The 24,788-nt window shown below is 47.1% G+C and overlaps 2 pseudogenes; one reads left to right on the forward strand and one right to left on the reverse strand.

Moving 5' to 3' along the window:
* Window positions 1-17,156: 17,156 nt before the first annotated feature.
* On the reverse strand, window positions 17,157-17,275 carry LOC134898273 (5S ribosomal RNA; annotated as a pseudogene).
* Window positions 17,276-19,585: 2,310 nt separating this feature from the next.
* On the forward strand, window positions 19,586-19,704 carry LOC134898274 (5S ribosomal RNA; annotated as a pseudogene).
* The last annotated feature ends 5,084 nt before the right edge of the window (window positions 19,705-24,788 follow it).

Below are 24,788 nucleotides of genomic sequence, written 5' to 3' on the forward strand. Positions count from 1 at the left end.
AAAACCCGTAGAAAAAATTTCAGATCCCTAGAAGGGTTCTGGTTGCTATACCCTGAGGAAGATAGGAAAAAATGGGAAAATCCACCCATAGTTGACGTGTCTGTATCCAGACTCTCAAAAAAAAACCATTGTTTTACCTGTCCCAGGATCTACTGCGTTATAAGAAACGGCTGACCGCAAAATTGACGCTACGCTCAAATCCATATACACCGGTTCAGGGGTGATACTACGTCCTACTATTGCCTGTACATGGATTTCCATGGCTATAGTAAAGTGGTCAGGCATGTTACTTGAAGATTTAGATACAATGGATAAAGGGGATGTTGAATTGTTTTTACGTAACATTCAGGATTCTGCAGGATTTATGGTGAATCCATGAAGGACCTGGGTTCGATGGCTGCAGGGATATCATCCATGTCTGTCTCACCTCGCAGAGGACTTTGCCTGCGCCAGTGGTCTGCCAACGCGGAATCCAGGAGAGGTGTGGAGACCGTACCCTACACAGGTCAGGCTCTCTTTGGGGAAGCGCTGGATGCGTGGATTTCCACAGCTACTGCGGGTAAGTCACCTTTTCTTCCCTCCGCTGCATCGGCTACGAAGAAAACTTTCACTTCTCCTGCATCACAGTCCTTTCGGGCTACTAAAGCAAGAAAGGCCAAGCCGTCTAACACCTCCTTTTGGGGAGGTCGGCAAAAATCCAAGAAACCTGCTGCCGCAGGTTCCCAGGAACAGAAGCCTGCTTCAGGTACGCCTAAGTCCTCAGCATGACGGTGGACCGCGCGATCTGGAGGTGGGGTCGGTGGGGGTGAGACTCGGGCATTTCAGCCACGTCTGGGTGTCGTCTGGCTTGGAACCCTGGGTGCAAGATATTGTGTCCCAGGGGTGCTGGCTGGAGTTTCAAGATCTCCCTCCTCATCGCTTCTTCAAATCAGGCTTGCCTGCTTTGCTGGCGGACAGGGCTATCCTACAGGAAGCCATCCAAAAGTTGGTGGAGTCACAGCTCATTGTACCAGTTCCACCCCATTTGCAAAACAAAGGTTACTATTCGAACCTTTTCGTGGTACCGAAACCGGAGTTCAAGATCAAAATGGAGTCTTTGAGGGCGGTGATTTCAGGTCTGGAGGAGGGGGAATTCCTGGTATCCCTGGATATCAAGGATGCGTACCTCCACATTCCGATTTGTCCGCCGCATAAAGCTTTTCTCAGATTCACACTGTTACACAGTCATTTTCAGTTCCAGGCCCTGCCATTCGGCCTCTCCACAGCACCGAGGGTATTCACCAAGGTGATAGCGGAGATGATGGTTCTCCTCCGCAGACAGTGGGTGAACATAATTCCGTATCTGGATGATCTGCTGATAAAGGCATCGTCCAAGGAGAAGCTGTTACGGTCCATTGTTCTCCCGACCCTTCTACTCGGGGAACATGGTTGGATCCCGAATCTTCCAAAATCACATTTGGAGCCGACCAGGAGGTTGTCCTTTCTGGGAATGATCCTCGACACGGAAGTGCAGAGGTTGTTTCTTGCGGAGGAGAAATCGTTGGTGATGCAAACAATGGTCCGGGATGTCCTGAAGCCAGCCCGGGTGTCGGTTCATCAGTGCATTTGTTTTCTGGGAAGATGGTGGCCTCTTACGAGGCTCTGCAGTACGGGAGGTTTCATGCTCGGCCCTTCCAACTGGATCTCCTGGACAAGTAGTCTGGATCTCATCTACACATGAACCAGAGGATACGTCTGTCGCCAAAGGCCAGGATTTCACTCCTCTGGTGGCTACAATTACCTCACCTTCTGGAGGGCCGCAGGTTCGGAATTCAGGACTGGATCCTTATAACCACGGATGCAAGTCTCCGGGGCTGGGGCGCAGTCACTCAAGGAGGGACCTTCCAAGGAAGGTGGTCAAGTCTGGAAGCCGGCCTGCCAGTAAACTTTCTGGAACTAAGAGCCGTCTACAAAGGTCTTCTCCAAGCGGCCCATCTTCTGCGAGATCGGACCATTCAAGTGCAGTCAGACAATGTAACGACAGTAGCTTACATAAACCGACAGGGCGGAACGAAGAGCAGAGCTGCGATGTCAGAGGTAACAAGAATCATCCTCTGGGCAGAAAAACACGCGTTGACGTTGTTGGCGATCTTCATTCCGGGAGTGGACAACTGAGAAGCGGACTTCCTCAGCAGACACGATCTCCATCCAGGGGAGTGGGGACTCCATCCGGAGGTGTTCCTGGAGGTAACAGACCTTTGGGGAGTACCTCAAATAAACATGATGGCCTCTTGTCTCGACAAGAAGCTTCGGCGGTATTGTTCCAGGTCGAGGGACCCGCATGGCGGTTGACGCCCTAGTGACTCCGTGGGTGTTCCAGTCGGTGTACGTGTTTCCTCCACTTCCACTCATTCCAAGAGTTCTAAAGCTCATAAGGAGAACCAGAGTTCAGGCAATCCTCATTGCTCCGGACTGGCCAAGAAGGGCTTGGTACGCAGATCTTCAGGATCTGCTGCTAGAAGAGCCGAGGCCTCTCCCTCTTCGGGAGGTTCTGCTGCAGCAGGGGCCGTTCGCTTATCAAGACTTTCCGCGGCTATGTTTGACGGCATGGAGGTTGAGTGCCAGATATTAGCTCGGAAGGGCATTCCGAACAAGGTTATTCCTACCCTGATACAGGCTAGGAAAGGTGTAACGTCTAAAAATTACCATCGTATTTGGGGAAAAATATGTATCTTGCTGTGAATCCAAGAAGTTTCCTATGGTGGAGTTTCAACTGGGATGGTTTCTCCTCTTCCTGCAAGCAGGTGTGGATATGGGCCTGATGTTGGGATCCGTAAAGGTCCAGATTTCGGCCCTATCCATTTTCTTCCAGAAACAGTTGGCTTCCCTCTCTGAGGTTCAGACTTTTCTGAAAGGGGTTCTGCACATTCAGTCTCCCTTTGTGCACCCCCCTTCCTCTTTGTTTGTTTGTCTGTGACCCCTCCCCCTTCCAGCACCTGATATATAATTATCTCCAGGTATGATTGAGCAGCTTCCAAATTGTTTGTCTGCTTGTGTGCATGAGGCATTGAATGGGAGCAGCATTTGGAAGGCATGCTGTTCCTTGTAGTGCCAATGGGAGATCCTGGGGGTGGCTCCCTGGTAAGTTAGCTCTCAGTCTGGAACTGTTTTAGTAATGGCCTTTATTATGAGGCATACTGTGACAAATTACATGGCCCAATGTGGGCACTGCTATCAAGTAGTTAGGACTGCTGTATCAGAGAAGCCGTGAAGTGGCCAGCAGCTAAACATGTGTTTGCAAACATTTGTGACGAATTCTCTGAATTTTATTACCAGATAGATTCAGGGATGGTTACAGGTAATTTTCAGTGTGCGAAAGGGAATTTGGGAGTGGGGATTTGCACCCCCCTTCCTCTTTGTTTGTTTGTCTGATACAGGCTAGGAAAGGTGTAACGTCTAAAAATTACCATCGTATTTGGGGAAAAATATGTATCTTGCTGTGAATCCAAGAAGTTTCCTATGGTGGAGTTTCAACTGGGATGGTTTCTCCTCTTCCTGCAAGCAGGTGTGGATATGGGCCTGATGTTGGGATCCGTAAAGGTCCAGATTTCGGCCCTATCCATTTTCTTCCATTAACAGTTGGCTTCCCTCCCTGAGGTTCAGACTTTTCTGAAAGGGGTTCTGCACATCCAGGCTCCCTTTGTGCAGCCTACGGTGCCCTGGGATCTTAACGTGGTGTTACAGTTCCTCCAATCGGATTGGTTTGAGCCTCTACCGGAGGTTGAGGTCAAGTTTCTCATGTGGAAGTCTGTTCCTTTTTTGGCCTTAGCTTCTGCTAGACGTGTCGAAGTTGGGGCTTTATCTTGTAAGAGCCCCTACTTGATCTTCCTTGAAGATAGAGCTGAGCTCCGGACACGTCAGCAATTCCTTCCGAAGGTTGTGTCGGCATTTCAACCAACCTATTGTGGTGCCAGTTGCTACTGACTCCTCAATTTCATCAAAGTCCTTGGATGTTGTAAGAGCTCTGAAAATCTGTGACGAGGACTGCTCGTCACAGAAAATCGGACTCTGTCCTGTATGATCCGATGAAACTTGGTTGTCCTGCTTCTAAGCAGACGATCTCTCGCTGGATCAGGTTCACTATCCAGCATGTGTATTCTACGGCAGGATTGCCGTGTCCTACGTCTGTTAAGGCCCACTCTACTCGTAAGGTGGGTTCTTCCTGGGCGGCTGCCGGGGTGTGTCTGCTTTACAGCTTTGCCGAGCAGCTACTTGGTCGGGGTCGAACGCGTTCGCTAAGTTCTACAAGTTTGATACTTTGGCCTCTGATATTCAATCAGGGGTCGGATCCATTTCGACATGCATTTGTCGGAATGGATCCGACGAGCCCTATTCAATCTCATCTCAATTCGACTTTTAAAAAGTCGAATTGAGATGAGGGACCCAGAGGAGGAGAGGGGGGGTGGGGGTGGGGACGGGGGGGGGGGGGGGGGAGCCTCGGGCAAACGGAGGAGAGCAGCGTTACAGTAGCGCTGCAGGAGATTGTCTCACAGCCGCCAGACCTCACAGCAGTGTACACTCGGCTCCAGCAAGCGTGACCTCACTTGCTGGTGCCGGGTGGATGCTGCCGTGAGCGGCGCGGCTGTGAGACATCCTGTTGCAGCGCTGTGCTGTAGCGCAGCTCTCCCCTGTCTGCCTGTGGCTTTTCCCCATCTCCCCGCGGCTCCCCTCCCTCTCATCATCTGGGTCCCACATCTCATGCCGACATTTTTTTTTATGTAAGACTGAGATGGTCAGAAACGGGGCCAAATCCTGTCGAATCTGACCGCCGATTCACGTACTATTCGATAAGTCGAATTCCACGACTTGTCGAATAAAAACTGATGGGATTGAATAGGTTGAATCACTATTCGACCTTAAAAAGTCGAAAACTGCTGTCTTTCCGACAAACGGCAGTTTTCGACCCTAATTGAATATACCCCATAAGCTTTACATTCAGACATACTGTTGTTGTGTTCCAACCTTTTCACCGCTGAGGTTGCTTTTCCTCGGGCCGGTACGATGCACACTCTTTGCATTTTAGTTAGGAAAAGGATCAGCAAAATGAAAATTCCTTTCAGGAAATGAGTGGTTTTGAAGTCTACAAGCAAAAGTGTATCCAACTTATGGACAACAAATCAGAACAATTCAGTAGCTGTGCTCCAATGTGTCTGTATGAGTGCATATGTCCTAATGATGAAGAATACTGGTGTGAATTGTGTATAGGATCATATGAAATAATGTGGAACGTGTATACTTGAGATCCAGAAAAGTGTGCATAGATATGCAGAGGGATTTTATTACTAACACCTACTAAAATCGACTAAACTAATTGACGCAACGTGAAAAGTTGTGTTTGTGCACTCAAACGGGTCACTTTTTTTTTTTTGGCGCATATCAGCCTGCCACTCCGGGAGTAGCAAGCTGAAATAATGTTATTGCACCCGTCAGCAGAAAAAATTGAATAGGTGCTGGCCATAGGCAAACACAGGGGGGGAAGGGAGTTCCGGTTGCTCGGAAACCCCCCTCCTCTTGACAACTGGCTCACATTATGACAATAGCAATGGTGTATAATATGATTAGTAGAGCTGCCGCCACATCATGAAGTTTAAGGGACACAGCAGAGCTGCTGCACAGGCCCAGTGGTAGCAGCTTCTTCTACCAAGTTTTTGTGTGTATCTGAGTCCTCAATCAGTGCACTGGGCCAGAGAGTAGATACCAGGAAGAAGAGACAGGAGCCTTACCATGAGGTGAGAGAAAGTGTTCTTAGAAAGTGCAGTACTGGTTCTATTACGTTTGTGTATTTATTTACAATGGTATGTTTAACCTTTTAATACCCACTTTGTTTGATACAGCCTATCTATAGTGTTAAATATTAATGCTGTAATCCATACAGCTTCCAGTGTAAAAAAACAAAACAAAAAACCAATGTTTACATTAATGTCCAGTTTCGTTATTAGGTTCTTCTACTGCTCCTCAGAGTCCCGCACTTGCTCCAACATTCCGCAGAGTGTGTGATTGTAGACTGGCATTTGGAAACCCGCCTCTAGAAATCCTGCGTTTGCCACCACTGGCGGTCGTGAACGGGTGTGGGGGGGAATAATTAAATATCGCCCCATGTCTCTGCTGCACTTCCAGATATGTTTACAAAGTATTTCATTATTGAATAAATTGTTTTATTATACTTTCACTTCTTCTTCCTTCACGTCCACCGAACTCTGCCCTGCGTGTACATCTCCTTACAAGCAACCTTCAGGTGCAATCCTGTAACAATGACGCTGCAGGGTGGTCTGAATGCTGAAAACAGTATGCATGATTTTTTTATTTTTTTATTTTTGTCTTGCATTCTTAGGCCCTTATGGTCACACGTGTTTTATATGCTCTCTGCTTATCTGGGGGATTGTCTTATTCTGGGTTTAGATTGTATTTTAACTGGGAGCATCTTGTTGGTTTTCGTATTTACATGCACGTGTTACCATGCCTATTGCTGACTACTACTATGTCTGATATTCTTGGCTTTATTGGTTCCTATTCTGCTACTGAACGCCAACTGGTAGTATTTCTGCTGGCGAATGTTACCTTGCATTGCATGTTACATGGACTGACTGTTATTCTCGACCCAGACAGATTTTTGCTTGGCCACAACTTTGCATTTCCCATTGCTGTCATGCTTACTGCCAGCCTGTACCTGTTGCATTTACCAACAATTATACGGAATGAGGGGGTTAATAGTACTAGATAAATTAGGAGAAACAACTGTTCTACCTTGTAAGTAATAGTTACTAAAAGATGGTCCAGTCGCTCAGTGGCAAGATCTGTAGCCAATTTCTTCACAAGTGAGTGTGATTGTATAGATACCAATGTGATGATCTGTGCCAGATTTTCCAGCCTACCTCACTTCAGTTGACAAATAATTGTTTCTCTAGCATCCATAAGGGATATTGGAGAATCTAGTATGGTGGTTATAGACAGGGAAATTCCAAGTCTCCCAAAAATTTTTGCGCACTTTCCCATTTGCTCCTGAAGGTAGGAAATTTTGGGAAGATGTATCAGTCTCTCGATTGTCCAAAAAGGCGGTGATGCCTGCCCTGGGCTCCTTTACTATGAAGGATCCTGAGGATAGGAAAATAGAGACTACACTCAAATCTATTTACATGGCAGCAGGTGTATCGCTGGATGACCCATGACATGCATTCCTGGACTACTCAAATTCAGGGGGGCTTCTTGGGGGATATGCCCTTGGTTACTATGGTGACCCTCCTAAAACACATTCAGGACACTACACGTGTCCTCTGTGATTCGCTCAAGGAGATGGGGAACATTAATGCTAGGACATCTGCCATGGCAGTGTCGGCACGCAGGGCCTTGTGGTTGCGTCCGTGGATTGCGGACGCAGAATCCAAACGTAGAGTGGAATCCCTCCCCTTTTTTGGGGAATGGCTCTTTGGGGTTGAATTGGATACCTGGATTTCCAAAGTAATGGCTGGGAAATCCACGTTTCTCCCCTCTGGGCCCCGCTGGCAAGAAGCTCCTACCTGGGGCCGTCAGTTCAAGCTCACAGATTTCGATCTAAGGCCAGAGGTGCCTCCAATGCGACTAGAGGCACCAGAGGTAAGTCCAGAAAGCCTGCAAGCACCAGCTCTCAGAAACAGACCACCAGTTCTGCTTCCGCTAAGGCCTTAACATGACTGTGCCCACCCATCTCGAGGTGGGAGCTCGACTGCGTCACTTCAGCCGCGTCTGGGAGACCTCCTGCCAGGATACCTGGGTTAGAAATCTCGTTTCTCAAGGCCACAAGCTGGAGTTCGACAGTACTTTCCCCTAACCCCCCCACCCCCCACCCCAACCATTTTTCAAATCAAGCTTACCAGTGTTAGAGGATATGCAAGTTACATTGCAACAGGCAATCCAATGTTGGTCCAGTCCCACTTCATTGTACCAATACCGCAACGCGGCAAGCGGTTTTACTCCAACCTATTTTTGGTAAGACCCATTTTGAATCTAAAATCCTTGAATCCTTATTTGAAGGTGTTCAAGTTCTAAATGGAATCCCTGCGAGCAGTGACTGTGGGCCTGGAAGAACAGGAATTCATGGTCTCCTTGGATATGAAGGACGCCTACCTCCATATTCCGATTTGGCCGCCTCCATCAGGCGTACCTGAGGTTTGCCCTGCTAGACAATCACTTCCAATTCCAGGCTCTGCCCTTCGGCCTGTCTACAGCCCCGAGGGTATTCACGAAGGTGATGGCGGAGATGATGTTCCAACTCCAGGTCCAGGGGGTCAGTGTTGTCCCTTTCCTGGACGATCTTCTTATAAAAGCAAGATCCAGGGAGCTTTTATTGCTCTATATCAACCGCACTATAAAACTTTTGTCACACACAAACTTCTGTCACACCATGGGTGGATTCTTAACTTACAGAAGTCCCACCTGGAGCCAACTCAGAGGCTACTGTTCCTGGGGATGTTGCTGGATACTGGGGCCCAGAAGGGGTTCCTACCAGAGGACAAGGCGAGAACACTTCAGGATATGGTCCGCATGGTGCTCCGACCCACTCGTGTGTCCATCCATCTTTGCATAAGATTGTTGGGAAAGATAGTCGCCTCATACGAGGCGATCCAGTATGGGAGGTTCCATGCCAGAACATTTTAGATGGATCTCCTAAGCAAGTGGTCCGGATCACATCTACAGATGCACCAGATGATTTGGCTGTCACCTCAGGCCAGGATTTCCCTACTGGAAGACCGGAGATTCGGGATTGGACCCACCTCACGATGTATGCGAGTCTAAGTCGATGGGGAGCTGTCACCTAAGGGGCGCAGTTCCAGGGCAGGTGGTCAACCCACGAAAGCCTCATTCTGATCAACATTCTGGCGATCTACAGTGCTCTGCTTCAGGCCTCTCCTCTGCTCAGGGATCACGCAATCCAGGTACAGTCGTACAATGCCACGGCGGTGGCGTATATCAATCGACAAAGAGGGACAAAAAGCAGAGCCCGCATGTGAGAGGCGTCAAAGATACTCCTCTGGGTTGAAAGAACTGCAAGAGCTCTGTCAGCAATCTTCATTCTGGATGTGGACAACTGGGAAGCGGACTTCCTGAGTCGTCACGATCTCCACCCGGGTGAGTGGGGTCTCCACCAGCAGGTGTTCCAGCAGGTCATCAACCGGTGGGACTGCTCGCAGATAAACATGATGGCTTCTTGTCTCAAGAAACTTCCCTGATATTGCTTGCAAACCAGGGACCCTCTGGCGAGGGCAGTGGATGCACTGGTATCGCCTTGGCCTTACCGGCTGGTCTACCTGTTTCCTCCGATTCCATTGCTCCCACGGGTGCTAAAGCGAATCAGGAATCAGAGTCCAGGCAATTCTGATTGCCCCGGATTGGCCTCGGAGGGAGTGGTATGCAGATCTTCTGGACATGTCCGTCAAAGACCCTTGGCCTCTACCACTAAGAAGCAACAAGGCCCGTTCGTCTGCCCGGACTTAAGGAGACTTCGTTTGATGGCATGGAGGTTGAGCGGATCCTAGCTCACAAGGGCCTTTCCAAAAAGGTTATTGCTACCATGGTTCAGGCACAAAAACCGGTGACGTCAAAACACTATCATCATATCTGGAGGAGATATGTCTCTTGGTGCGAGGAGCACACGTATCCGCCTGCTGAGTTTCACTTGGGACATTTCTTACGTTTCCTGCAGCCTGGTGTGGATAAAGGCTAACATCTGGGTTCCATAAAGGTCCAGATTTCAGCCCTCTTCATTTTCTTACAGAAGAATTTGGCAGTATTGCCAGAAGTTCAGACATTCTTGCAAGGGGTACTCCACACCCAACCACCTCTTGTGCTGCCTACGGCACCCTGGGATCTAAATGTAATGTTGGATTTTCTACAGTCGTCCTGGTTTGAACCTCTGATGACAGTGGAAGAGAAGTACCTCACGTGGAAAACGGTTATGTTACTGGCCCTGGCTTCTGCTAGACATGTCTCAGAATTGGGGGCCTTGTCGTGTAAAAGTCCGTACTTGGGTAATTCTGAGTTGATCGCAGCAGCAAGTTTGTTAGCAATTGGGCAAAACCATGGCCCTCATTCCGAGTTGTTCGCTCGGTATTTTTCATCGCATCGCAGTGAAATTCCGCTTAGTGCGCATGCGCAATATTCGCACTGCGACTGCGCCAAGTATCTTTGCTATGAAGAAAGTATTTTTACTCACGGCTTTTTCATCGCTCCGGCGATCGTAATGTGATTGACAGGAAATGGGTGTTACTGGGCGGAAACACGGCGTTTTATGGGCGTGTGGCTGAAAACGCTACCGTTTCCGGAAAAAACGCAGGAGTGGCCGGAGAAACGGGGGAGTGGTTGGGCGAACGCTGGGTGTGTTTGTGACGTCAAACCAGGAACGACAAGCACTGAACTGATCGCACAGGCAGAGTAAGTCTGGAGCTACTCTAAAACTGCTAAGTAGTTTGTGATCGCAATATTGCGAATACATCGGTCGCAATTTTAAGATGCTAAGATACACTCCCAGTAGGCGGCGGCTTAGCGTGTGTAACTCTGCTAAATTCGCCTTGCGACCGATCAACTCGGAATGAGGGCCCATGTGCACTGCGGGGGGGGGGGGGGGGGGGGGCAGATATAACATTTGCAGAGAGAGTTAGATTTGGGTGGGTTATTTTGTTTCTGTGCAGGGTAAATACTGGCTGCTTTATTTTTACACTGCAATTTAGATTTCAGTTTGAATACACCCCACCCAAATCTAACTCTCCCTGCACATGTTATATCTGCCCCTCCTGCAGTGCATATGGTTTTGCCCAATTGCTAACAAACTTGCTGCTGCGATCAACTCAGAATTACCCCCTTGGTCTTTTATGAGGACAGAGCTGAGCTCTGGACTAGGCAGCAGTTCCTGACGAAGGTTGTCTCTGCGTTTCACTTGAATCAGCCTATAGTGATTCCGTCCAGTTCTGGCGCTTCTGCTCCTCCGGAGGCATTGGATGCTCTGCATGCCTTGAAGATCTATGTCAAGAGAACGCCTTGGATCAGAAAGACGGATTCCTTGTTCGTGCACTGATGCACAGAAAAAGGGTTGTCCTGCTTCGAAGCAGTCCATTACTCGTTGGCTTCGACTTATTATCCAACAGGCCTATGTGTTGGCAGCCTTACCTGTTCCTAAGTCTCTGAAGACCCACTCTCTACAAGATTGGTGGGCTCTTCCTGGGCAGCTGCCCGTGGAGTCCCGAGCTTGCAACTATGCCGAGCTGCTTCCTGATCGGGGAAGAACACTTTTGTAAAATTCTACAAGTTTGATACCCTGGCCAAAGAGGATACCCAGTTTGGGCAGGCGGTGCTGCAGAAATCTACGCACGTTCTGGAAGCTTTGGGATGTCCCCATCATACTAAGTCTCCCCAATATCCCTTATGGATGCTAGAGAAAATAGGATTTTAATTGCCTGCCGGTAAATCCTTTTCTCGTAGTCTATAAGGGATATTGGGTGCCCGCCATAGTGTGTTGACTTTTCTGCATGTTCTCTGTTATGTGGTTACCTGTTCAGCTGTTGCTGTTGTTGTATGTTAGTGGTGTGCTGGTCTATAAATCTCACCATTCTTTGTTATCATATTTCCTTCTCTCATATATGTCCTTTCTCCTTCGGGCACTGTATTACCTATAACTGCCTGTGGGAGGGGGCATAGAGGGTAGGAGCCAGCACACCCAGTTGAAGAAATTTAAAGTACATTGGCTCCTTTGGACCCCGTCTATACCCATCGTTCTAAATTCCCCAATATTTCTTATGGATTACGAGAAAATGTACTGAAATCCGATGTATTCTAGTTGACTGTTCTGCAGTTCTCATGTATTGCAGTGGAATCACCAGTGGAAAATATAATGGGGTCTTATCTCTCATTGTGATTTTTATTTATGTCAGTCGTTGGCCTAAGTCAGGTAGACGTGTGCCATTAATAATATTAATGTTAGACATGAATCTTTTTAATTAACAAAGCATTTGGAAACCAATTCTGGTGCACTGTAGTGGCAGGAGTCCTAAGGGTGACTGGTGGATATGCTATTTATCTGTGTTTGGAACAAGATAAGGCATCAGACCTCCTTGGCTGAATGGCATCGCCCACTTGTAGGGATGCCACAGTTATTTTCAAATGGCGCAATCTCCTTTGTGTTAAGTACAACAGTAGGCAGTCAAATCTAGCAGGAGGCGGTGTGGTTATTTTGCATACATGCCTCTGTCATACAGTTCATGCTTTCTGCCGTTATATAACAACACCATCTTGATCTTTTTTTCCTAATATCGCAAAATCTCTTGGCAGATGTGTCTGCACTGTGTCAGCGTACGTGTTTTGTGATTGTTTTTATAAATTACCTGCATTGTTTGACTTTATGCGTTCTGGAAACTTTAAGTAAAATAGGTTTAATCCAGCTACAAGTAATGAATTAATACATTATGTGACACCTATATCCTGTATATTGAACAGGCAATAAACCCAACTGATCTCTGGCTACACATTATTGTTGAATATTAAACAAGTGTAAACACAATATAATGCTGCAGGAGGCCTTGTTCACCCCAGCCAAACTAATTTCTGATACTCCATAAGCCATCAGATCATGTTTTGCTCTTTTCTTAGCGTATTGACTGTGAATGGATTGTGAATGCCTTTGACTGTGTATTGACTGTGAATGCTTTCGCTATATTGCAGGGTACAGCCAAACATGTACCACCGTAAACATCTGGAAATAGAAGCAGTGGTTTTTGCCAGCACACAACTATACACTGGCTGACATGAATAAGAGGGAGTAAAAGTTCTGTAAACATAAATATGTTGGTAATGCATATCTGTATACAAATTAACAACATTTGGCCAAATAGTTGTTACAGCGGCACCAAACGTGTAAAATCTACATCAATTCAACAATTTTAGATCTATTTTAAATTAAAGGTGCGTAGACACTATGCAATATTTGAAACTTTATCGCTCATATTCCCCCATCTGAGTGATATTGTTTGTAATATTGCCCAGTGTGTACTGTTATCGGCCCCCTCCGTTGCCTGTGCATGCAGATCAATTTGGAAATATCGTCCCAAAACTACATGTTTGGGCTGGGCGCAGTGTGACGTTGCTTACGATACCATTAGCGATATCATTCAATGTGTACGCACTATATCGACCACCCGGCAGGATAGCGGAACCAGAACCACTAGGCGATGCTCCTCATAGAGCGAATCACCTAGTGTGTATTCAGATTTAATGCCAGGGACTGGTGCTAGTTTAGAACCTATTTGAAAATGTAGCTTTTTTTGTTTTATTTTTTTCTCCACAGGGTGAAAGCTGCTACAGTGAGTAAGTAATCGGCACACCTTTTTTAAGGTAGCTTTAGTACAGGGGTGGGGAACCTCAGGCCCGAGGGCCGTATAAGGCCCTCAAAGCCACTTGATCCGGCCCGCCCAGGCTCACCTAAACGAGAGGAGATGCCGAGCGCCCGCTGAGATTTTACCACCAGCGGGCGCCCTGCTCCTCAGCAGCAGCCGGAGGCAGAGCTCACTCCTGAGCTCCAGCTTCTGGCTCAGGCAGTGTACATGTGTGGCACTATGGGAGAGACGTCATGACATCTCTCCCATAGTTTCGAGGAGAGGGAGGGCAGCCGTCCGGAAGCAGGAGCAGGGCTGGTGAGCATTGTGGGGTTTTTTTTCTTTCTTTTAATGTGTGGTGTGTGTGTGTGTGTGTGTGTGTGTGTGTGTGTGTGTGTGTGTGTGTGTGTGTGTGTGTGTGTGTGTGTGTAAGCGGCACTACTAGGGGACATATTTACTGGGGCATATCTAATGGGACATAACTACAGGGGGCATATTTAATGGGGCATATCTAATGGGATATAACTACAGGGGGCATATTTAATGGGGCATATCTAATGGGGCATAACTACAGGGGGCATATTTAATGGGGCATAACTACAAGGGGCATATTTAATGGGGCATAACTACAAGGGGCATATTTAATGGGGCATATCAACTGACGGGGCATATCTAATGGGCCAAAACAACTGACTGGGGGCAAATCTAATCGGGCATAACAAGTGACTGGGGGCATAACTACTGACTGGGGCAGGCTAATTTTTAAATTGATAATTTTTGTATGCCCCCCGAAGGATTTTATAAATATCTAAATGGCCCTTGGTAGAAAAAAGGTTTCTCACCTCTGCTTCAGTACAATAACATTCCAATAAGCTAATGAAGCTTATCTAAAAAGCATGTGCTTTTTTTTGTGATCTCATTATTAGACATGAACACTATTTGCTTTTGTAAATGTTATGTTCAGTATTTTATTTGAGGTTACATTAGCTTTCTTTTTTTTCTCTGACGTCCTAGTGGATGCTGAGAACTCCGTAAGGACCATGGGGAATAGACGGGCTCCGCAGGAGACTGGGCACTCTAAAGAAAAGATTAGATACTATCTGGTGTGCACTGGCTCCTCCCTCTATGCCCCTCCTCCAGACCTCAGTTAGAATCTGTGCCCGGCCAGAGCTGGGTGCTCCTAGTGGGCTCTCCTGAGCTTACTAGTAAAGAAAGTATTTATTAGGTTTTTTATTTTCAGTGAGCTTCTGCTGGCAACAGACTCACTGCTACGTGGGACTAAGGGGAGAGAAGCAAACCTACCTGCTTGCAGCTAGCTTGTGCTTCTTAGGCTACTGGACACCATTAGCTCCAGAGGGTTCGAACACAGGCACCTGTCCTCGATCGTCCGTTCCCGGAGCCGCGCCGCCGTCCCCCTCGCAGAGCCAGAAGAACAGAAGCTTGAAGACGACGAAATCGGCGGCAGAAGACTCCTGTCTTCATTTAAGGTAGCGCACAGCACCGCAGCTGTGCGCCATTGCTCCCAGCACACTTACACACTCCGGTCACTGTAGGGTGCAGGGCGCTGGGGGGGGGGGGGGGCGCCCTGGGCAGCAATTGAAGTACCTTTTGGCAATAAAAATACATATATACAGTCTGGCACTGTATATATGTAAAAAACCCCGCCATTTTTTTACACAGAAAGCGGGACAGAAGCCCGCCACTGAGGGGGCGGGGCCTTCTTCCTCAGCACACCAGCGCCATTTTTTCTTCACAGCTGCGCTGGAAGCAGCTCCCCAGGCTCTCCCCTGCAGTATCCAGGTACAAGAAGGGTAAAATTTAGGCGCAAATAAAACATATAAGGCAGCTATTGGGTAATCACTTATTATAAGTGAAAATCCCTGTGTTATATAGCGCTGTGGTGTGTGCTGGCATACTCTCTCTCTGTCTCCCCAAAGGACTTTGTGGGGTCCTGTCCTCAGTCTGAGCATTCCCTGTGTGTGTGCGGTGTGTCGGTACGGCTGTGTCGACATGTTTTATGAGGAGGGTTACGTGGAGGCGGAGCAAGGGCAGATAAGTGTGGTGTCGCCCCCGTCGGGGCCGACACCTGATTGGATGGATATGTGGAAGGTCTTAAACGACAATGTAAGCTCCTTACATAAAAGGTTTGATGACGCTGCAGCCTTGGGACAGCCGGGGTCTCAGCCCGCGCCTGCCCAGGCGACTCAGAAACCGTCAGGGGCTCATAAACGCCCTCTATCTCAGATGGTTGACACAGATGTCGACACGGAGTCCGACTCCAGTGTCGACGATGATGAGGCACATTTACAGTCTAAAATGACCAAGGCCATCCGATACATGATTATTGCAATGAAAGATGTATTACACATTTCTGAGATTAACCCTGTTAATACCAAGAGGGTTTATATGTTTGGGGAGAAAAAGCAGCCAGTGACTTTTCCCCCATCTGATGAATTAAATGAATTATGTGAAGAAGCGTGGAGTTCCCCTGATAAGAAACTAGTGATTTCTAAGAGGTTACTGATGGCGTACCCTTTCCCGCCAACGGACAGGTTACGTTGGGAAACATCCCCTAGGGTGGACAAGGCGCTGACACGCTTATCTAAAAAGGTGGCCCTGCCGTCTCAGGATACGGCCGCCCTAAAGGAGCCTACGGATAGAAAGCAGGAAGCTATCCTGAAGTCAGTGTATACACTCTGGTACTCTACTGGGACCTGCTATTGCTTCAGCCTGGATGTGTAGTGCTGTAGCAGCATGGACAGATACTCTGTCAGACGACATAGATTCCCTCGACAGGGATACTGTTTTGCTAACCCTGGGCCATATAAAAGACGTCGTCTTATATATGCGGGATGCTCAGAGGGACATTTGCCTGCTGGGCTCTAGAATTAATGCTATGTCCATTTCTGCCAGGAGGGTCTTATGGACTCGGCAATGGACAGGAGATGCTGATTCTAAAAAACACATGGAGGTTTTGCCTTATAAGGGTGAGGAATTGTTTGGGGACGGTCTATCGGACCTCGTGTCCACAGCGACAGCTGGAAAGTCGACTTTCTTGCCTCAGGTTTCCTCACAGCCTAAGAAAGCACCGTATTCTCAAATGCAGTCCTTTCGTTCTCAGAAAGGCAAGAGGGTCAGGGGCGCATCCTTTCTTGCCAGAGGCAGGGGTAGCGGTAAGAAGCTGCACCATGCAGCCAGTTCCCAGGAACAAAAGTCCTCCCCTGCTTCCACTAAGTCCACCGCATGACGTTGGGGCTCCACAGGCGGAGGTATATATACAAAGAGAAAAAGTATGACTCTTGTTTGGGCGCACTCTTATTTATTATCTTAAATGATGAACAGTAAGTGATGAGCCTACAGCTTTATAATGTCGTCTTAAGCTTGTACTCTTTTCCACACATAAGAACTCAAAACAAGATACATTCAACATGAGTAGCCATGATTATATAGCACGAGAAATATGTCTGGAAGAGAAACATTTTTTATTCCAAAATAATGTGTGAAATGTTCAGATCTTAATTATACCTGGATAATTGCATATTGGAAAGGTAGCTACATCTCAAGCTGCCTCCGTCTGCCAAAGATCTGTACAAACTTTGTTTGTATTAATGCGGCCCTAAATAGGATTGAATTAGTGAGTGGGAGAGTCCACACACTGTTTTACAATTCTAATAGTTTGCCTCTATCATTGATAGGTAAATCGTAACATTTAGAGATTAAAGGAGTAGTAGGATTAAGTATAAGTAGTGATACTGCTGTTGGCGTTATTACCATAGGGAAATCTTCCTACTTCACCGGGTATTCCCTAGCAGTCACCTGTCTAGGTACTGACCCAGCCCACCTCCGTTTAGCTTCCAAGATCGGACGAGATTGGGCGTGAACGTAGGGGTATGGTCGTAGAGAGAAATTGCCCTACATCGCCAATGAGAATGCACCGAAACGGGAGGATTGATTCCTCCTCGGGAGAAAAAATATGATAAGACTGTAATATAATTGGGTAGGTAACGATAGATGGATAAATGTGAATCTGCTGTCCACGTTAGACTGGCGAGACGTGTACCTGGGGTGACACGTCCGCCAGAATCGTGGATGAGAGTTCACGGAAGGAAGAAAAGTAGGAATGTAGTGAAAGAGTTTAAGCAGTATTATGAGGACAGTTGATTAGATGCTCTTGATCTCCTTTCGGTCACCTGTTATGTTTCAATATGGTGAGTCTAGGTGACGGTAAAAGGTATCATGCAGGTACCACAGAAAAGGAGGAAAAAACGATGAGTGTAGTCATGATGACCATACATAGACCAACAAATTCATATAGTTGGTGCTAAATCCGTTCAATACTTTCACCAGCCTACACTGCCGATCGCGGCCCCCGCCCGGATGATTACAATCCAGGAACCGCCAACTGAGGTCTTTTCCATTTCATCTACAGCGCGCACAGCGGGCCAGTAACTAAAAGTCACTCTCCCGGACTGCATCACAGCCACGCAGTGAGGGCGGAGATGATAAGTACAACTTCCGCCCTTCTCTGGCTAATCCAGTGACCTTGTAGTAAGTCCTCCCCCTTACTACAAGGTCGCTCATATGATTACCTGCTCAGTGTAACCCCGCCCTCATGACCAGCCATTGGCTGACATTAATTACAGGTCCCACTAAATACTCAGGCCTCTGACTCTTAGGAGCTGCTCAGAATGAAAGTGAACAAGCCCGTGACCGGGTGAAACGCATTTTTCTAGTGGGCACCTCTCCTGTCTGACATCTGAATGGGTGATATTCAATACCTTACTTATCTCACTATGGGCATCTTGCCTGTCTGACACTAGAATGGGTGTTATTCCATGCCCTACCTGAATGGAGTAGCCTAATATTGTCCAACAGTATTTCCTGTGCTATAGAACCCTATGATAGGGGTGCGTACTTAATTAACTTGTTCCCCGCTTCCTTAGCGGGCACACTACCTGTTGGCTGTTTTTAAGTCACAGGATATATCGATTCTCTCTGGGTGATATTCTCTGCCCTTTTTGATTTAGCATTTATGCCTCATAGTATTTCTGCCACAGTTCAATATTTATAAAATAGACCGTATTACATGTACTTGCACTCCCCTATGCAAGTAAATTCTGTTGTAACCTGGTGACATAACCTTATGATAAATTCAGTTGTAATCTGGTGACATAACCTTATGATAGTGGTGGATAATTTATGACCCCGCTCTTTCTTCGGGCACACTGCCTGTTCACTGGCTGAAGAGGTTAAATCCATACAAAATTTCTGTCTTAATTGACTCAAACCCTTATGCCTCAGCCAGTTACATTGTATGTCTCAGAAAACATTGTTGCTATTTACACATTTTTATGCTCCTAGAGAATGAGCACAGGATATCTGCTTAATTCTTTTGTTTATGCATGTGAAGCGTTAATATCTCCACGTATATTCATGTTTACAGGGATGGATTTTGTTTGATCCTTCGCTCAATCTTTCTGTTTATGCATATAAAACAACAAATATCTCTATATAGATTCAGGATCACAGGGACTGTTTTTGTCTGATCCTCCGCTCAATTCTTTTGTTTATGCATATTAAGCAACAATATCTCTGCATATATTCATGATCACAGGGATTGATATTGTTTGATTCTGTTTAAAAAAATATTTTTTTACAGGTTATCATACCAATATATACTTTGCCACGGTCATAAGTGACTATTTAGATTTTTTTCCCCAGTTATCATACCAGGTTTCGGGTTCCCTAATAGGATGTGTTAAACATACATTACCCCGTATTGAACGGATTTAGCACCAACTATATGAATTTGTTGGTCTATGTATGGTCATCATGACTACACTCATCGTTTTTTCCTCCTTTTCTGTGGTACCTGCATGATACCTTTTACCGTCACCTAGACTCACCATATTGAAACATAACAGGTGACCGAAAGGAGATCAAGAGCATCTAATCAACTGTCCTCATAATACTGCTTAAACTCTTTCACTACATTCCTACTTTTCTTCCTTCCGTGAACTCTCATCCACGATTCTGGCGGACGTGTCACCCCAGGTACACGTCTCGCCAGTCTAACGTGGACAGCAGATTCACATTTATCCATCTATCGTTACCTACCCAATTATATTACAGTCTTATCATATTTTTTCTCCCGAGGAGGAATCAATCCTTCTGTTTCGGTGCACTCTCATTGGCGATGTAGGGCAATTTCTCTCTACGACCATACCCCTACGTTCACGCCCAATCTCGTCCGATCTTGGAAGCTAAACGGAGGTGGGCTGGGTCAGTACCTAGACAGGTGACTGCTAGGGAATACCCGGTGAAGTAGGAAGATTTCCCTATGGTAATAACGCCAACAGCAGTATCACTACTTATACTTAATCCTACTACTCCTTTAATCTCTAAATGTTACGATTTACCTATCAATGATAGAGGCAAACTATTAGAATTGTAAAACAGTGTGTGGACTCTCCCACTCACTAATTCAATCCTATTTAGGGCCGCATTAATACAAACAAAGTTTGTACAGATCTTTGGCAGACGGAGGCAGCATGAGATGTAGCTACCTTTCCAATATGCAATTATCCAGGTATAATTAAGATCTGAACATTTCACACATTATTTTGGTATAAAAAATGTTTCTCTTCCAGACATATTTCTCGTGCTATATAATCATGGCTACTCATGTTGAATGTATCTTGTTTTGAGTTCTTATGTGTGAAAAAGAGTACAAGCTTAAGACGACATTATAAAGCTGTAGGCTCATCACTTACTGTTCATCATTTAAGATAATAAATAAGAGTGCGCCCAAACAAGAGTCATACTTTTTCTCTTTGTATATATACCTTTGCTTGCCTTTATGACTCTGGGCGCACCGCCATACGGACAGATAGGAATTTCAAAATATTATTGTCCATTTCTGGCTCTCAGACAATTCACTTTGTATTTTTGAATCTAGGTCTGTGCAGGATCAAAAACCTTTGTTGCTCCACAGGCGGAGCCAGGTGCGGTGGGGGCGCGTCTCCGAAACTTCAGCAACCAGTGGGTTCGCTCACAGGTGGATCTCTGGGCTGTACAAATTGCATCTCAGGGATACAAGCTGGAATTCGAAGCGCCTCCCCCCCGCCGTTACCTCAAATCAGCCTTGCCAGCTTCCCCCATAGAAAGGGAGGTAGTACTGGCGGCAATTCACAAGCTGTACCTCCAGCAAGTGATTATCAGGGTCCCCCTCCTTCAGCAGGGAAGGGGTTACTATTCCACAATGTTTGTGGTACCGAAACTGGACGGTTCGGTGAGACCCATTCTGAATTTAAAATCCTTGAACACTTATATAAAGAAATTCAAGTTCAAAATGGAATCGCTCAGAGTGGTTATTGCAAGCCTGGAAGATGGGGATTTTATGGTGTCGCTGGACATCAAGGATGCTTACTTGCATGTCCCCATTTGCCCACTTCACCAGGAGTACCTCAGGTTTGTGGTACAGGACTGTCATTACCAGTTCCAGACGTTGCCGTTTGGCCTATCCACGGCACCGAGGATGTTTACCAAGGTAATGGCCGAAATGATGATACTCCTTCGGAAGAAGGGAGTTATAGTTATCCCGTACTTGGACGATCTCCTCATAAAGGCGAGGTCCAGAGAGCAGTTGTTGATCAGCGTAGCACTCTCTCAGGAAGTGTTGCAACAGCACGGCTGGATTCTGAATGTTCCAAAGTCGCAGCTGATTCCTACGACGCGTCTGCTTTTCCTGGGCATGATTCTGGACACAGAACAGAAGAAGGTGTTTCTCCCGGTGGAGAAGGCCCAAGAATTAGCATCTCTGGTCAGGGACCTCCTGAAACCAAAACAGGTATCAGTGCATCACTGCACGCGAGTCCTGGGAAAGATGGTGGCTTCATACGAAGCCATTCCCTTCGGCAGGTTCCATGCAAGGATCTTTCAGTGGGATCTGTTGGACAAGTGGTACGGATCGCATCTTCAGATGCATCGGCTGATCACCCTGTCCCCAAGGGCCAGGGTGTCTCTTTTGTGGTGGCTGCAGGGTGCTCACCTTCTCGAGGGCCGCAGGTTCGGCATACAGGACTGGGTCCTGGTGACCACGGATGCAAGCCTCCGAGGATGGGGGGCAGTCACTCAGGGAAGAAACTTCCAAGGGCTGTGGTCAAGTCTGGAGACTTCTCTACACATAAATATACTGGAACTTAAGGGCCATTTACAACGCCCTGAGTCAAGCAGAGCCCCTGCTTTGAAACCGGCCAGTGCTGATTCAGTCAGACAACATCACGGCGGTCGCCCATGTAAACCGCCAGGGCGGCACAAGAAGCACGATGGCAATGGCGGAAGCCACAAAGATTCTTCGGTGGGCGGAGAATCACGTGCAAGCACTGTCAGCAGTGTTCATTCCGGGAGTGGACAACTGGGAAGCAAACTTCCTCAGCAGACACAACCTCCACCCGGGAGAGTGGGGACTTCATCAAGAAGTCTTCACACAGATTGCAAAGCGATGGGAACTGCCACAGGTGGACATGATGGCGTCCCGCCTCAACAAAAAGCTAAAAAGATATTGCGCCAGGTCAAGGGACCCTCAGGCGATAGCTGTGGACGCCCTAGTGACACCGTGGGTGTTCTAGTAGGTATATGTGTTTCCTCCTCTTCCTCTCATACCCATGGTACTGAGAATAGTAAGAAAGAGAGGAATAAGAACAATACTCATTGTTCCGGATTGGCCAAGAAGGACTTGGTACCCGGAACTGCAAGAAATGCGCACAGAGGACCCATGGCCTCTGCCTCTCAGACAGGACCTGCTGCAACAAGGGCCCTGTCTGTTCCAAGACTTGCTGCGTTTGACGGCATGGCGGTTGAACGCCGGATCCTAGCGGAAAAAGGCATTCCGGATGAAGTTATTCCTACGCTGATAAAGGCTAGGAAGGAAGTGACAGCAAAGCATTATCACCGTATATGGCAAAAATATGTTGCTTGGTGTGAGGCCAGGACGGCCCCTACAGAGGAATTCCAGCTGGGTCGATTCCTGCACTTTCTACAGTCAGGGGTGACTATGGGCCTAAAATTGGGGTCCATAAAGGTCCAGATTTCGGCCCTATCCATTTTCTTTCAAAAAGAACTGGCTTCACTGCCTGAGGTTCAGACGTTTGTTAAGGGAGTGCTGCATATTCAGCCCCCTTTTGTGCCACCAGTGGCACCCTGGGATCTTAACGTTGTGTTGGATTTCCTGAAATCCCACTGGTTCGAGCCACTTAAGACCGTGGAACTAAAGTATCTCACGTGGAAAGTGGTCATGCTGTTGGCCTTAGCATCGGCTAGGCGTGTGTCGGAATTGGCGGCTTAGTCATGTAAAAGCCCATATCTGATCTTCCATATGGACAGGGCAGAATTGAGGACTCGTCCCCAATTTCTCCCAAAGGTGGTATCATCGTTTCATTTGAACCAACCTATTGTGGTGCCTGCAGCTACTCGGGACTTGGAGGACTCCAAGTTGCTGGACGTAGTCAGGGCTTTGAAAATATGTTTCCAGAACGGCTGGAGTCAGGAAGACTGACTCGCTGTTTATCCTGCATGCACCCAACAAGCTGGGTGCTCCTGCTTCAAAGCAAACTATTGCTCGCTGGATCTGTAACACGATTCAGCTGGCTCATTCTGCGGCTGGATTGCCGCATCCAAAATCCGTAAAAGCCCATTCCACAAGGAAGGTGGGCTATTCTTGGGCGGCTGCCCGAGGGGTCTCGGCTTTACAGCTTTGCCGAGCGGCTACTTGGTCGGGTTCAAACACCTTTGCAAAGTTCTACAAGATTGATACCCTGGCTGAGGAGGACCTTGTGTTTGCTCATTCGGTGCTGCAGAGTCATCCGCACTCTCCCGCCCGTTTGGGAGCTTTGGTATAATCCCCATGGTCCTTACGGAGTTCCCAGCATCCACTAGGACGTCGGAGAAAATAAGAATTTACTCACCGTTAATTCTATTTCTCGTAGTCCATAGTGGATGCTGGGCGCCCGTCCCAAGTGCGGACTTTCTGCAATACGTGTATATAGTTATTGCTTAAATAAGGGTTATTGTTATGAGCCATCCGTTGAGTGAGGCTCAGTTGTTGTTCATACTGTTAACTGGGTAAGGTTATCACAAGTTGTACGGTGTGATTGGTGTGGCTGGTATGAGCATTACCCTGGATTCCAAAAATCCTTTCCTTGTAATGTCAGCTCTTCCGGGCACAGTTTCCCTAACTGAGGTCTGGAGGAGGGGCATAGAGGGAGGAGCCAGTGCACACCAGATAGTACCTAATCTTTTCTTTAGAGTGCCCAGTCTCCTGCGGAGCCCGTCTATTCCCCATGGTCCTTACGGAGTTCCCAGCATCCACTACGGACTACGAGAAATAGAATTACCAGTGAGTAAATTCTTATTTTTTTTTACACAGTGCATCCAGAAAGTATTCACAACGCTTCACTTTTTCCACATTTTGTTATGTTACAGCCTTATTCCAAACTGGAATAAATTAATTTTTTCCCTCAAAATTCTACACACTATGCCCCATAATGACATTGTGAAATAAGTTTTTTTTAGATTTTTGCTAATTTATTAAAAATAAAAAACTAAGAAATCACATGTACATTAGTATTCACAGTGTTTGCTCAATACTTTGTTGATGCACATTTGTCAGCAATTACAGCCTCAAGTCTTTTTGAATATGATGCCACAAACTTGCCACACCTATCTTTGAGCAGTTTCACCCATTCCTCTTTGCAGCACCTCTCAAACTCCATCAGGTTGGATGGGAAGCGTCGGTGCACAGCCATTTTCAGATTTCTCCAGAGATGTTCAATCGGATTCAAGTCTGGGCTCTGGCTTGGCCACTCAAGGACATTCACAGTGTTTTCCTGAAGCCACTCCTTTGATATCTTGGCTGTGTGCTCAGGGTCGTTGTCCTGCTGAAAGATGAACCGTCACCCAAGTATGAGGTCGAGAGCGCTCTGGAGCAGGTTTTCATCCAGAATGTCTCTGTACATTGCTGCTGCATTCATCTTTCCCTCTATCCTGACCAGTCTGCTGGCTCCTGACGCTTAAAAACATCCCCACAGCATGATACTGCCACCACCATGCTTCACTGTGCGCATGGTATTGGCCTGGTGATAAGCTGTGCCTGGTTTCCTCCAAACATGATGCCTGGCATTCACGCCAAAGAGTTCAATCCTTTGTCTCATCAGACCAGAGAATTTTGTTTCTCATGATCAGATTCCTTCAGGTGCATTTTGGCAAACTCCAGGCGGCTTACGTCTTGCCACTCTACCATACAGGCCTGATTGGTGGATTGCTGCAGAGATGGCTGTCCTTCTGGAAGGTTCTCCTCTCCCCACAGAGGAATGCTGTAGCTCTGACAGAGTGACCATCGGGTTCTTGGTCCCTGAA

This window comes from Pseudophryne corroboree, chromosome 3 (genome assembly GCF_028390025.1).
Source record: "Pseudophryne corroboree isolate aPseCor3 chromosome 3, aPseCor3.hap2, whole genome shotgun sequence".
Lineage (NCBI taxonomy): Eukaryota > Metazoa > Chordata > Amphibia > Anura > Myobatrachidae > Pseudophryne > Pseudophryne corroboree.